We start from the raw sequence: 11489 nt of genomic DNA on the forward strand, positions 1-11489 counted from the left end.
TGCGACTGGCTTGCTGCCTATTTATGCAGTCTGAGACTTTCGCTTCCCTCGCTCCCCCTCCTTTTCCTGAGCTGGATCAGATGGCATTACTGTGAGCTTCTCTTAGCTTACAGTCAGCTCCTAGCTGTTGTCTCCTCATCTCCCCCGGTCCTTCCAGCCACTGTCTCCGAAGCATGGGGCCTCCTCACTGCCCTTCAGGCCCCACACATCTCCTTTCCTCTCAGCAATAATTACCCAGCTAATGATTAGGAGTTCTTTATCTCTCCCTGACAACAGGCCCTAATTTAGACACATGATGTGCAAATGCGTCCTCCCATTCTATGGATCTCCTGATAGTGGTGCACAAAATGTAAAAGTTCTGTGAGGTCCAACTTCCCTCTTCTTCCCCTATTAGCTGCGATGTCGTTACCACAACACCATGTTTAAAAGACCATTGCCAGGTCCAAGCCCGTGAAAGGTTCTTCTGCTTAAAAATAAAATGTGTATTTCTGTGTGGCTGGGGTGAAAGTGGTAAGTGAGGGTGCAGGGAACTGAACTCAGGTCCTCTGCAAGAGCAGCACCTTGAATGCTGAACCATCTATCCTCCCCTCCCTTATGTTTTATTTATTATTTCTTTTAGCTTTTGAGATTATAATATAATTATATAACTGCCCCCTTCCCATTCCTCCCTAGGGATTCTAATAGATATTGTGCTAAATGTTATTGTTATCTTTGTAAAATTAAAAAATTCAATCCATGACTAAGGAACAGCTTTCTATTTATTCAGGCCTGCTTTAATTAGAATGTTTTGTATTTTTCAAAGTATAAGTCTTATACCTATTGGATTAAGTTTATCTGTAAGTATTCTGTTTGATGCTATTATAAATGTAATTGTTTTCTTGATTTCCTTTTGGGATTTTGTTGTTGTTGTTACTTTTTTGAGACATGGTGTCACATGTAGCCCTGGCTGTTCTGGGACTCAATTTGTAGACCAGGCTGACCTTGAACTCAGAGATCCACCTGCCTCTGCCTCGAGTGCTGGAATTATTAATTGCTAACGCATAAATGTCCAACTGATTTTTTTTGTGTGTTTTAGTTTGTATCTTTAAGCTTTACTGAATTACTATATTAAATATGTGTGTGTGTTCTCTCTCTCTCTCTCTCTCTCTCTCTCTCTCTCTCTCTCTCTCCTATAGCTTACACTGTTGGGTTGAAGTAAGCATGAGCATCTTGTATATCTTGTATGTTCCTGATCTGATCTGAAGAGAATTCAGTCTTTCCTTATTGACGGACACTTCTTGTGGGATTCTTATAATCCTTTATTATGTTGGGGACATCTCTTTCCATTTTCAGTTGATGGACTGTTATTTTCTCCTCCTGAAAGGACACCTTATCATGTGATAAGATCACCTTATCATGTGGTAAGATCCTATGGGTTTCCCCTTCATGTTGATGTGACCTTTTATATTAAATCATTGTTGTAACCCGAGAGCAAATCCCACTTGGTCATAGTATATAACACTTTACTGTGCTGCTGAATTTGTTTGTTAAATATTTTGTAGAGGACTTTTGTGCTTTCACACATGAGGGATGGGAGTTGGTCTGCTGTTTTCCTGCAGCCTCATTTTCCAGCCCCAGGATCAGGTAATGCTGACCTTGGAGAAAGTGTTAGGGAATGCCAGCTCTTCAGATTTTTGAAAACTTTGAGAACAGTTGATGCTAAAACTGTTGTAAATAAATGTTCAAGAGAATTCACATGTAAGCCATTGGACCTGGTATTTTCTTAGTTTTGGTATTTTACAATTGTTATTCTTTATTCAATGTTCTTACTTGGTGTGAATCCATTCAGAAGGGGTATTTCCTCTCTAGTTGGTATTGGTGGATTTTGTGAGTTTGGAATTTATCCATTTCACCTAGGTTGGAACAGAGTCATACATAGCGGCCTCTGGGTTTTGTTGTTGTTGTTTTGGTTTTTTGTTTTGAGACAGAATTTCTTGTGTAGCCCTGGCTGTCCTAGAACTTGCTCTGTAGAGTAGGCTAGCCTCAAACTCAGAGATCCGCCTCCCTCTGCCTCCCAAATGCTGGGGTTTAAAGCAAGCACCCCACACCCGGCTTATTGGATCCTTTTTATTTATGTCAAATCATAGTGATGTCTCTCTCTGTACTTCTGCCTACAGTGACTTGATCTTTTAAATTAAAAAATTATTTTATGTGTCTGGATGCTTTTGCCTACATGTATCTGTGGAAATGTGTGCAGTGTTCTTGGGGGGCAGAAGAGGGTATCAGATCCCTAGGAACTGGAGTTACAGACGGTCATGAGCTACCATGTGCATCTTGATAACTGAGGCTGGATCCTCTGGAAGAGCAGGCAGTGCTGTAAAGCCCTGTCTCTGCAGCCCTTAACCTCGGTTACATACCCGTCTATCTGTATATAATGTCACTGGGTGTAGCCGTGGCTGCCCTGGACTAGGCTGGCTTTGAATTCACAAGACCCACCGACCTCTTCCTTCTAATGATTTTCATTTTTCTTTATTGTCTTTTGATTCTTTATTCCATTTATTTTTGCTTTCGTCTGCATCGTTTCCTTCTGTGTACTGATTTTTTAGTCTCTCCTCTTCTTTTGTTCTCTTAAGGACCTTACAATCTGTCCTGACAGCTAAGACTGGGTCCCATCCTCACACCTGGGTGCGTGTCTTACCTGGCATCTCGCTGCGAAGCCTGGGCCCAGCCTCATTCTGTAGTGCAGACTGGCCTTGAACTCAGATAGCCCTGCTCCTGCCTCCCATAGGGTGCATTAAGGCTGTGAAGCCCTCAGCAGCCTCATACACCGCTTTCTAAACCTCCTATTCCCAAGGATGTATGGTTCTCAGATTTCCTTTACTTCTCCGCCCAGGGTTCCCTTCAGCCACCTGGAGAAAGTTAAGTAACAATAATGTAAACTTCTCTGGTAATGTGCCCGATGGCTGGGCTTTCTCAGTGATAGTTCTCTTCTCAGTGTTTTTTGTTTTCTGTGAGTGAGCTATGTTTTGAATATTTGTATCTTCTTGATGACTACTGGAGACTCCTCAGACCGTTATAGTGAGTGTGGGATCTTTGGACATCAGTTCGTTCGTTCTTTCTTTCTTTCTTTCTTTCTTTTTTTTTTTTTGGTTTTTCGAGACAGGGTTTCTCTGTGTAGCCCTGGCTGTCCTGGAACTCACTCTGTAGACCAGGCTAGCCTCGAACTCTCGAACTCAGAAATCTACCTGCCTCTGCCTCCCAAGTGCTGGGATTAAAGGCGTGTGCCACCACCGCCCGGCTGGACATCAGTTCTTATGCTTCTCAGACACTGATGACACTGTCAGCTTCAAACTTAGATGAAACCTGCCTCTCACAGTGTCTCACAATGTAGGTTGGCTTGCTCTGTAACTCATTATGTAGACCAGGCTTGCCTCAAACTCAAAGAGATCTGCCTGTCTCTGCCTCCTGAGTGCTAGGACTAAAGGTGTGTACAACCACACTAGAGTTGTGTTTTTATTTTGTATGTGTATGGATCTGTGCACGGATGTTCTGGAGCTGGAGTTAGTTATAGGCAGTCATAAGCCACCCAGAACAGGTGTCAGGAACTGAACTCTGGTCCTCTGGGAGGGCAGAAAGCACCCATGCTGAGCTCTCAGTAGCCTCTCTGATGGTTAATGTTAGTTGTCAACTTGACTGGATCTGGAATTAAGAGATAAGCCTCTGGTCACACCTGTGAGGGGATATCTAGAATAAGGTTAGCCTCTGGGAATATCTATAAAGGGTTTTTTCTTTTTTAATTAATTAATTAATTAATTAAGTGTGTGTGTGTGTATGTGTGAGAGAGAGACAGAGAGAGAGAGAGAGAGAGAGAGAGAGAGAGAGAGAGAGAGAGAGATGAAGTGTGCATGCATGTGAGCTTGCATGTGCCACAGCTCAAGTATGAAGGTCAGAGGGTAACTCTGGGTGACAGTTCTTACCTTCACCTCGTTGAGGCAAAGGTCTCTGTTTCTGCCTCTGTCTTTTACTACAGGAATGCTGGATCTACAGATGCACACAGCTGCACCTGCCTTTTTCTCATGGGTTCTAGAATTGAACTCAGGCTGTCAGGCTTTCAAGACAATTTTTTTTTAACTCATCAAGCCATTGCTCCAGCCCTGGGATTTTCCTGACTGCAGTGGGTAGATATGTCATAGACACAGGGCTTGAAGTGGGTAGCTCCTTCCAGTAACTGTCCAACTATAAGAAGGTCAGAGGGACAACAAAGTTTGACATTTTGCCTGCTTGCCTTGAGTCTTGCTGGTGAGTTTATCTACTCTGTGGCTGCCACTGCCTTTCCTTGCTGATATGAGAACCTGATTCTTCTGGCTTCCAACCTTAAGACCAGTGGCTCTCAGGGACTCCTCTAGGCCATCAGGGCCAGACTGGTATGCTAAGGTATTCAGCCTTGTGGAAAGCAGCTGCCAGGATCTCAACTTCTCCAGTGTGAAGACCATGGTTGTAGCATCCTGGATGGTACTGTATAAGCCAGTCTAATAAATATCCTTTTGAATATGTATCTGTTCTATCTGTTTGGCTCCCCTAGAGAGCCCTAAAGCAGTAACTTGTCTTTGAGTTTTATAAAAAGGAGATAGCAGGGCCTAGAGCAAGGTATATAGATGTCAGGCATCCTGCATTCGACTCTTTCCCAAACTTTCTACACCAAGAATCCCCGGGAAAGCTTGTTAAAAAATAACTAATCTGTCATTATCCTAGATCAACTTAAATAGACTTTCAGAACAGAGCCAAGTCATCTGTATTTTTACCAGGTTGTCCAGGTAATTCTGAGCATTTGATGGGTGACGCTGAAGAGCCACCTGGGCCGGTTCTGCTCTCATCCCACACTCCAGATGGGTAAAGAGCTTGTGGGAGGGAACAAAGGTGACAGAGAAAATGATGTCCCCATTGCCTCTCCAGAGGAGGGTTACTTTCCAGCCTAGCACAGATAATGAAGGGAGGCAGGGATGATCAGGTCCTGGATCCTGAAAACGCCTAGCACAGACCAGGAACTTCTCCTGACAAACTTGAGCCTGTAGACATAGAACAGCCTCAGTGAGATGTTCCATCCAGGGGCTGTGGGGGCAGGGGTGGGGTGGGGTGGTCTTCCTGCTTGTTCCTGGGCTTAGAGTCTAAATGATGGGCCTTGTGGGTAACCGAAGATTTGACAGGGCCAGAGACCTTGCTGGGAAAAAGCTAGGGAAGGAAACATCTGTCTTGAAAACGAAGGAGATGAATGGTACCTGCCCCTGTTTGATCTGTGACTAGACCTGGGGGCTGAGAAGAGACACTGAGGTTGCCTGGGAAGGAGCAAGGCAGGAGGGAGGTTAGATGAGGAACACATTGTTACTTTTCTCAGGACTCCAAGGACCCATGCCCAGCCGTTCTTCTGCCTTTAGCTGCCGGCCTCATCCTAGCCGACAGTCCCCCCGAACCCTAACATAGACACAGAGGTCTAGAGTTTACATCCTAAAACCGATCTGGGTCCCTGAGCCAGACTGTGTATAAACAGTGCAGAAAGGACACAGAGACCAGTGGATGCCAATCTGAGATCTGAGTGTCCACTTAAGTGTTCCAGTACTTGATGTGAAAGTTTTGACTCCTTAGGTAACCTGGTTACTGATTGGCAGCCCCATGGAGGTCCAGAAGCAGAGGATTCCTACACTGGTACCTGGGTGTAAGGAGTGGGGCCGGCACTGTGGCTGATGCCAATGCTAACAATGAGACAGCTGACACACAGAGTCCCTGGCAAGTGGGAGAGGAGCCTTGTGCATTGCTGCCTCTCTCTGCCTCACTTTCAGCAGGTCTACTACCTGTCTGGGACTGGTACCTGGGGCCATTCTGGAGTAGACATCTTAGGTATTGCAAGAGTCTGGAAATCCCCGTATTGAAATAGCCACATTGGCTTCAGCTCTGTGCCTGCCTGCTCCTGTCTATTTGGGGGCACCAGGGCAGCAGATGCTCCCTCTAAGTTTGGCAGACAAGAGCCAAGGGGAGGGTATGGTGGGAATTTCAGCTCAAGGGTTGGGCTGATCCTGGAAGAGGCTTTGGGGTAGGCCAGGACCCATGGCATATTCAACCAGGGTCAAATGGCATGGATGCTTTGGTGCTCCTGGGTTCCCGGCAGAGCACTGAGTGAGCCATCCAGGAATAAGGTGCCTCGTGGACAAAAACAATGGTGGCATGCCAGCGGGAGCCGTTGAGTCTCTGAAGCTGTGAAAGTTGTGTGCCCAGAATAGAGGTGTATGTTACCCAGTGTGCAACTGTTCAGAGTTTGGTTTGGAATTAGATGGATGCCCAGAATGGTGTTGATCTGGGAACAGATTAGAATAGGGTTATGGCCAGCACAGGGAAGGATCCTGCTGATGTTAATGTGGGGTTTTGAATTGGGTTGTGATTCTTGGTGATAAAAGCTGGTATATCTTGGATTGGTATTTTGAAGATGGAATGGAGTTGGACACTGAATTTGGGTTTGAGGTTAAGATCGGCCAAGGAGTTTGCATTGTGCATTGGAGGTTGGTTCTGAACTTCTAAGACAATCCAGGGAGGGAGATGTACGGTTCTGTGCCATGTGCAATTCTGCTCTGATATGGGGGGAGTTTACTGGGCTGCTTTCTAGGCTCTCTGTGTGAGACTGTAAATCTCCCTAGAGCTATCCAAGTAGGACAGGTGGCCATCCAAGTCCCAGGGAGAAGGAACACCACAGCCTTCTATGTCAGGCTCCTTGGGCCGTTCAAACATCTTGTTGACATTTACCACAACACCTTTCTCTTTCTGGAAATAAGGCTGGAGTTTGGTTTAGGAGTAGGGCCGTGAGGCTGAGACTGTAGTGGGATTGTGGCTAACATTAAAGCTTGCCATAGATCTATAAAAGGGATCATACCTGTGTTAGGGCCCTTCCTGGGCACCTGGGACTATGATGATTCTCTGAGTGGCCTGGATCAGGCATGTCTGCCTGGTTTGTTCTTCCTTATACCTACTGTGTCAGACTTCAGGAAGGGTTAGTAGTCTGCAGGCATGGGACCCTGGGTAAACCGAGGCTTTTCATGGTGGTGTGGATTCTAAAGAGGGTTGTGAACTCACGTCCTAACTTTGGTAAGTCTTAAAAGAGAGTCTGTCCCTGTGAACAGTTTCTGGCATTCACCTATCTTTGACATCATTAATTACTGAACATTCTCAAGTATCGGGGTCATTGCTGTACTGAAAGTTTTTTCCTATAGTACTCAAGATCAAATCAAAGGCCTTCATATGTGAGGCGAGTGCTCTGCCACTGGGCAAGACCCTCCTTTGGTGAATATTTAAGACCTAACGGTCAAGTTGTTGAAACCAGGAGACATACATAAATCCAAGGCTATACCCCATTAAGGACAGGCAATAGGATAGACGTTATAAACCAGATTTAAAGGAGGGAGAAGGGTCAGCATGGTGTTATGCCTTTAATTCCAGTTTTCTGGTGGTAGAGGCAGGTGGACCTCTGTGAGTTAGAGGTTGGCCTGGTCGACAGAGTTAGTTCTGAGTCAGCCAGGGCTACATAGTGAGAACTGGTCTCAGTAGAGAAGAAGGAGGGGTCAGAGAGAACTAGAGGCTTACTTGGGAGAGAGGTGCTTAAAGGATAGGTTTTGACAGCATTTGTATCTGTGGATCTGTGTGACTGGCTATATAGTTTTGTATGTAAGCCTATCTTTCTGTCTGCATGACTGTCTTGCCTGGGTCTGCTCCAGCATGTCAGACTTGGGGGTGTTTATGAGTCTATGTAGGTTCATTTTCTAGACAGATTTTTCATGGTCTGATTCAGTTTTGAGTGGCATGGTTGACTTTGTCATATGAACCTGTGTGGTTGGGTCTCTGTTTCCACGTGAGTCTGCTTCAGCTTCTCCTTTCGACACTCCACCCCCCTTCCCCCCTGACATGCCCCAGCTGCCAGCACTATTTACCGCAAATAATGGCTTCCCTTCCCGCTGTCTGGATTCCCATGGGTCAGGCTGCCTGACCAGGCCCCTGGCCCTCTGGCCTCTGAAGCAGGCCTGACCTTGGAAATGCTACACTCTGGAAATCCCCCATGCTCCTTGCCTGGGCAGGGGCTGAGAGAAGATGTGTGAAGAGGGAGAAGGCAAGAAGGGCAGCCGTTGGCAGTGCCCACCCTCCTGGAAACAATATCTTTCCCGATGTTTTTCCAGGCTTCCTCTTCTCCCCATACTCTCTTCCCAACCATGTGCTCAGGGCCCTGACCTCAGTATGGAAGGAGACGGTCCTCCCCAAGCCTGGTCCTATTATATAGTTCTGTCCTGTGTCTGTCACACTGACCTCAAAGTTGTCTTCCCTTCTTTCCTCTCTTTGAAGTGAACAAAGGAACCATTTTTGTTCTTTGTCAGGCCTGGCTCCAGAGTCCAGTTGGAGATTAGGCCCTAGGGGGTCGGCATCTTAGCAGGGAACCTAGCACAGCAGCGGAATAGCAGTGGACCTATTGTAGCCACACCCACTGTTTCCCATAACTCCTCCAAGACTCACCCAAGATCTGTACCATCCCCACCCCCTGCCAGTCTCATGTTTCCTTCACATCTATGTGATATCCCATTGAGTCCAATGTGTACAGCCCATAAACTAAGTGTCATGGAGCCGTCTGCTGGAATTTAGTTGATTTACCAAGGGCCATGCCCTTAAACGAAACTCTCTTCCCTCCCTAGCAGCCATCAACTGTCAATAACTCTTCAGCTAGGAGTGGGGCTTCATGTCTTCCAGGCTATCTTGACATGTTCTTCTTGAGACCCCAAAGGGAATGTTCTAGAAGGTCAGTTACGTTTGTCATGTCAGGAAGTGCTAGAGTGACCTTCTAATTTCTAATCAAGCACTGATATATTCCTGGCATTTACCACCAAATCTAAGGCTGTAAATTCTTGAATTTGTGCCTGCGTGAGGCTTTTGCTCCTTCAGAGCTTCCCTGCTTAAGTCTAAGGAAAGGGAATGCATGGGGCTATGCTAGGATTGTGAGGAGGGACGGGAAGGCTCTGTCCTCTACCAGCATCCTGCTGAATCATAGGCTCGGCCTGTCTTCTAGCTCACTTCTCTGCCGAGAACTCGGGATCCCAAAAGTCTCTGTCGCAGTTCGTCTCCCCAGCCCTTTGCTGTGGGAGGTTGGTCAGCAACCCATGGTCAGGAGCCCATGGTAAATTATAACAGGCAGGAGCCTGTGGGGAGCCATCGGAAGGACCTGCTCCACCCTAAACCAGGATGTGTGCATGGTAACCCACCTTCCTACATTGGGCCACCATGACATTTGAGTCAATTCTCTTTTTTGGCTTCTGCCCCATACTCCTCCATCTGTGGCTCTCTGCCCGGCTCCCACCAGGCAGAGAGGATGTGCCTGTCACAAGACCTCCCTTTCGTTTTGAAGATGCTTCAGGAAAACACCTGGGAGAATGTTGGCTCAGCTGGCCTGGTCTTGTGCTCTCTGCCCTCTGGACCAACTATGGCCTGGGCTTCCTTCCTGTATGTGCAGGAGCATCTACCATTCAAAGTAGGGACATGTCCGTGGTTTTGCCATGTGGGCTTTCTGCTGTGGTCATGTTACACAAAACAATCATGCTCTGCTGGATTTGGTAAGCCTTACGTCTGCTTCTTATTGGTTTGATGAGTTGGCTACTGAAGATGAGTTTTCTCAAGACCAAGAACATTCTCTTATCCTGACTCCACATCATCACTAAGGTCAGCATTTCCCACCTCTATTAGACTTCCTGGCCTCTCTGTGTCATGTTGGAATGACGAAGCAGCAGCAGCATCACATTCTGAGGGCTCTTTGCTGGCCACTAAGCATTGATGAGAATATTTTGTGTACCCAAAGATAGAAAGTCTCTCCCTTAAATAATTAGAGTATGGTGCATGACCTTGAGGGGTGAATGAGAATCTAGGGAGGGATAGCCATGCAAGATGGCTTCATTCCCCTCCTCCCTGGGTCTCTCTCTAGACAACACTGCTCCCTGATCCTCTGCTGAGATCTCTGATGCTCTAGGGCTCTGGGCACTCAGTACTTTCCCTGGATTCTCTCTTGGGGGTCCTAAGATCCACCTGCTTCAGATGCACGAATAGCAACTTCAACTACCTACTCGTATGCTCTTATCTGGGCTCTTGTGCTGCCGTCAAATGTCTATGCCCAATAGAAACCTCCATACTAACTTAGAGAGGCCCTTTCTGCCTTCATTCTTCCCTTGGCTTGGCTCTCCTGGGAAGCCATGCCCCTTCCTATATTTCCCTCCCCGCCCCAGTCATTTTCCACATACTAATTGATGGAGAACTTTCTTCTTTTGACCTACGAGGGACTCTCTTTAACTCTCTGTTCTATTTGTGGGAGCAAAGCCTGTTCTTTCTCTTTTCTCTCTCTCTTCCCCTCCTGTCACTTCCTGCCTCCCCTTCTCGATATTAGCCCCGGCTTCTCTTGAACTCACCATCTTCCTTTCTCAGCCCTCAAATACTGGACATTTCAGGCATAACCCTCCATACCTGACTTCCACTCTTTTTTCTTCTTGAAACCTTTCCATCATGTCTGTGGGTTTACTCACCCAGTGCTGTTCTTCTCAAGGCTATGAATAATCTTTCTGCAGCTAATCTGGTGTCTGCACCTTACATGGCCGACAGGTGCTCCTCCTGCACTTCATCACTTTGTTCTCAAAAATCTTCGGTCTTCACTTCCAGAGTGACACAGCCTTCTGTTGGTTTTGCTTCCACGGGACTACTATGTTTCAATGTCTTCTGCATATTGGCTTCTCCTCTAGTTTCAGATTTATACCCCACCCCACTTCTAGGGACCACACGCAAGGCCTATAACAGCTCAGGCAATCACTCTATTGCTGCACTGTACCCCAATCCTCCAATTTCTTAAAGTAAAAGCACCTCAAGGCCCAGTCCTTATACGTCCCCATTTTCACTCACTCCCTGGATGGCCTTACCTGGGATTGCTGTTCTGTTACTGAGATGACAGCACACTGCTCAGGTGACCTAGCTGAATTTCTACCTGCCTTACCCAGTCTTGTCTTTGAGGAATAAGGTGGGACATGGTTGTGTTCTCACTGGAAGGTGACTTCTTGTGAATATAAAGCTACTAACCAGTGAAAGAAGGAGCATGTGCATGTGTGTGTGTATGTGTGTATGTATGTGTGTGTATATATGTGTGTATGTATGTGTGTATATGTGTGTGTGAATGTGTGTATGTGTGTGTATGTATGTGTGTGTATATGTGTGTGTATGTGTGTATGTATGTGTGTATATATGTGTGTGTGTATATATATGTGTATATGTATGTGTGTATATGTGTGTGAATATGTGTATGTGTGTGTATGTGTATGTATGTGTGTGTATATGTGTGTGTGTATGTGTGTGTATGTGTGTGAATATGTGTATGTGTGTGTATATATGTGTGTGTGACTATGTGTGTATATGTGTGTGTATGTGTACGTGTGTGTATATATGTGTGTGTATGTGTGTAT

Source organism: Grammomys surdaster, unplaced genomic scaffold, assembly GCF_004785775.1.
Source record: "Grammomys surdaster isolate TR1022 unplaced genomic scaffold, NIH_TR_1.0 344, whole genome shotgun sequence".
NCBI lineage: Eukaryota > Metazoa > Chordata > Mammalia > Rodentia > Muridae > Grammomys > Grammomys surdaster.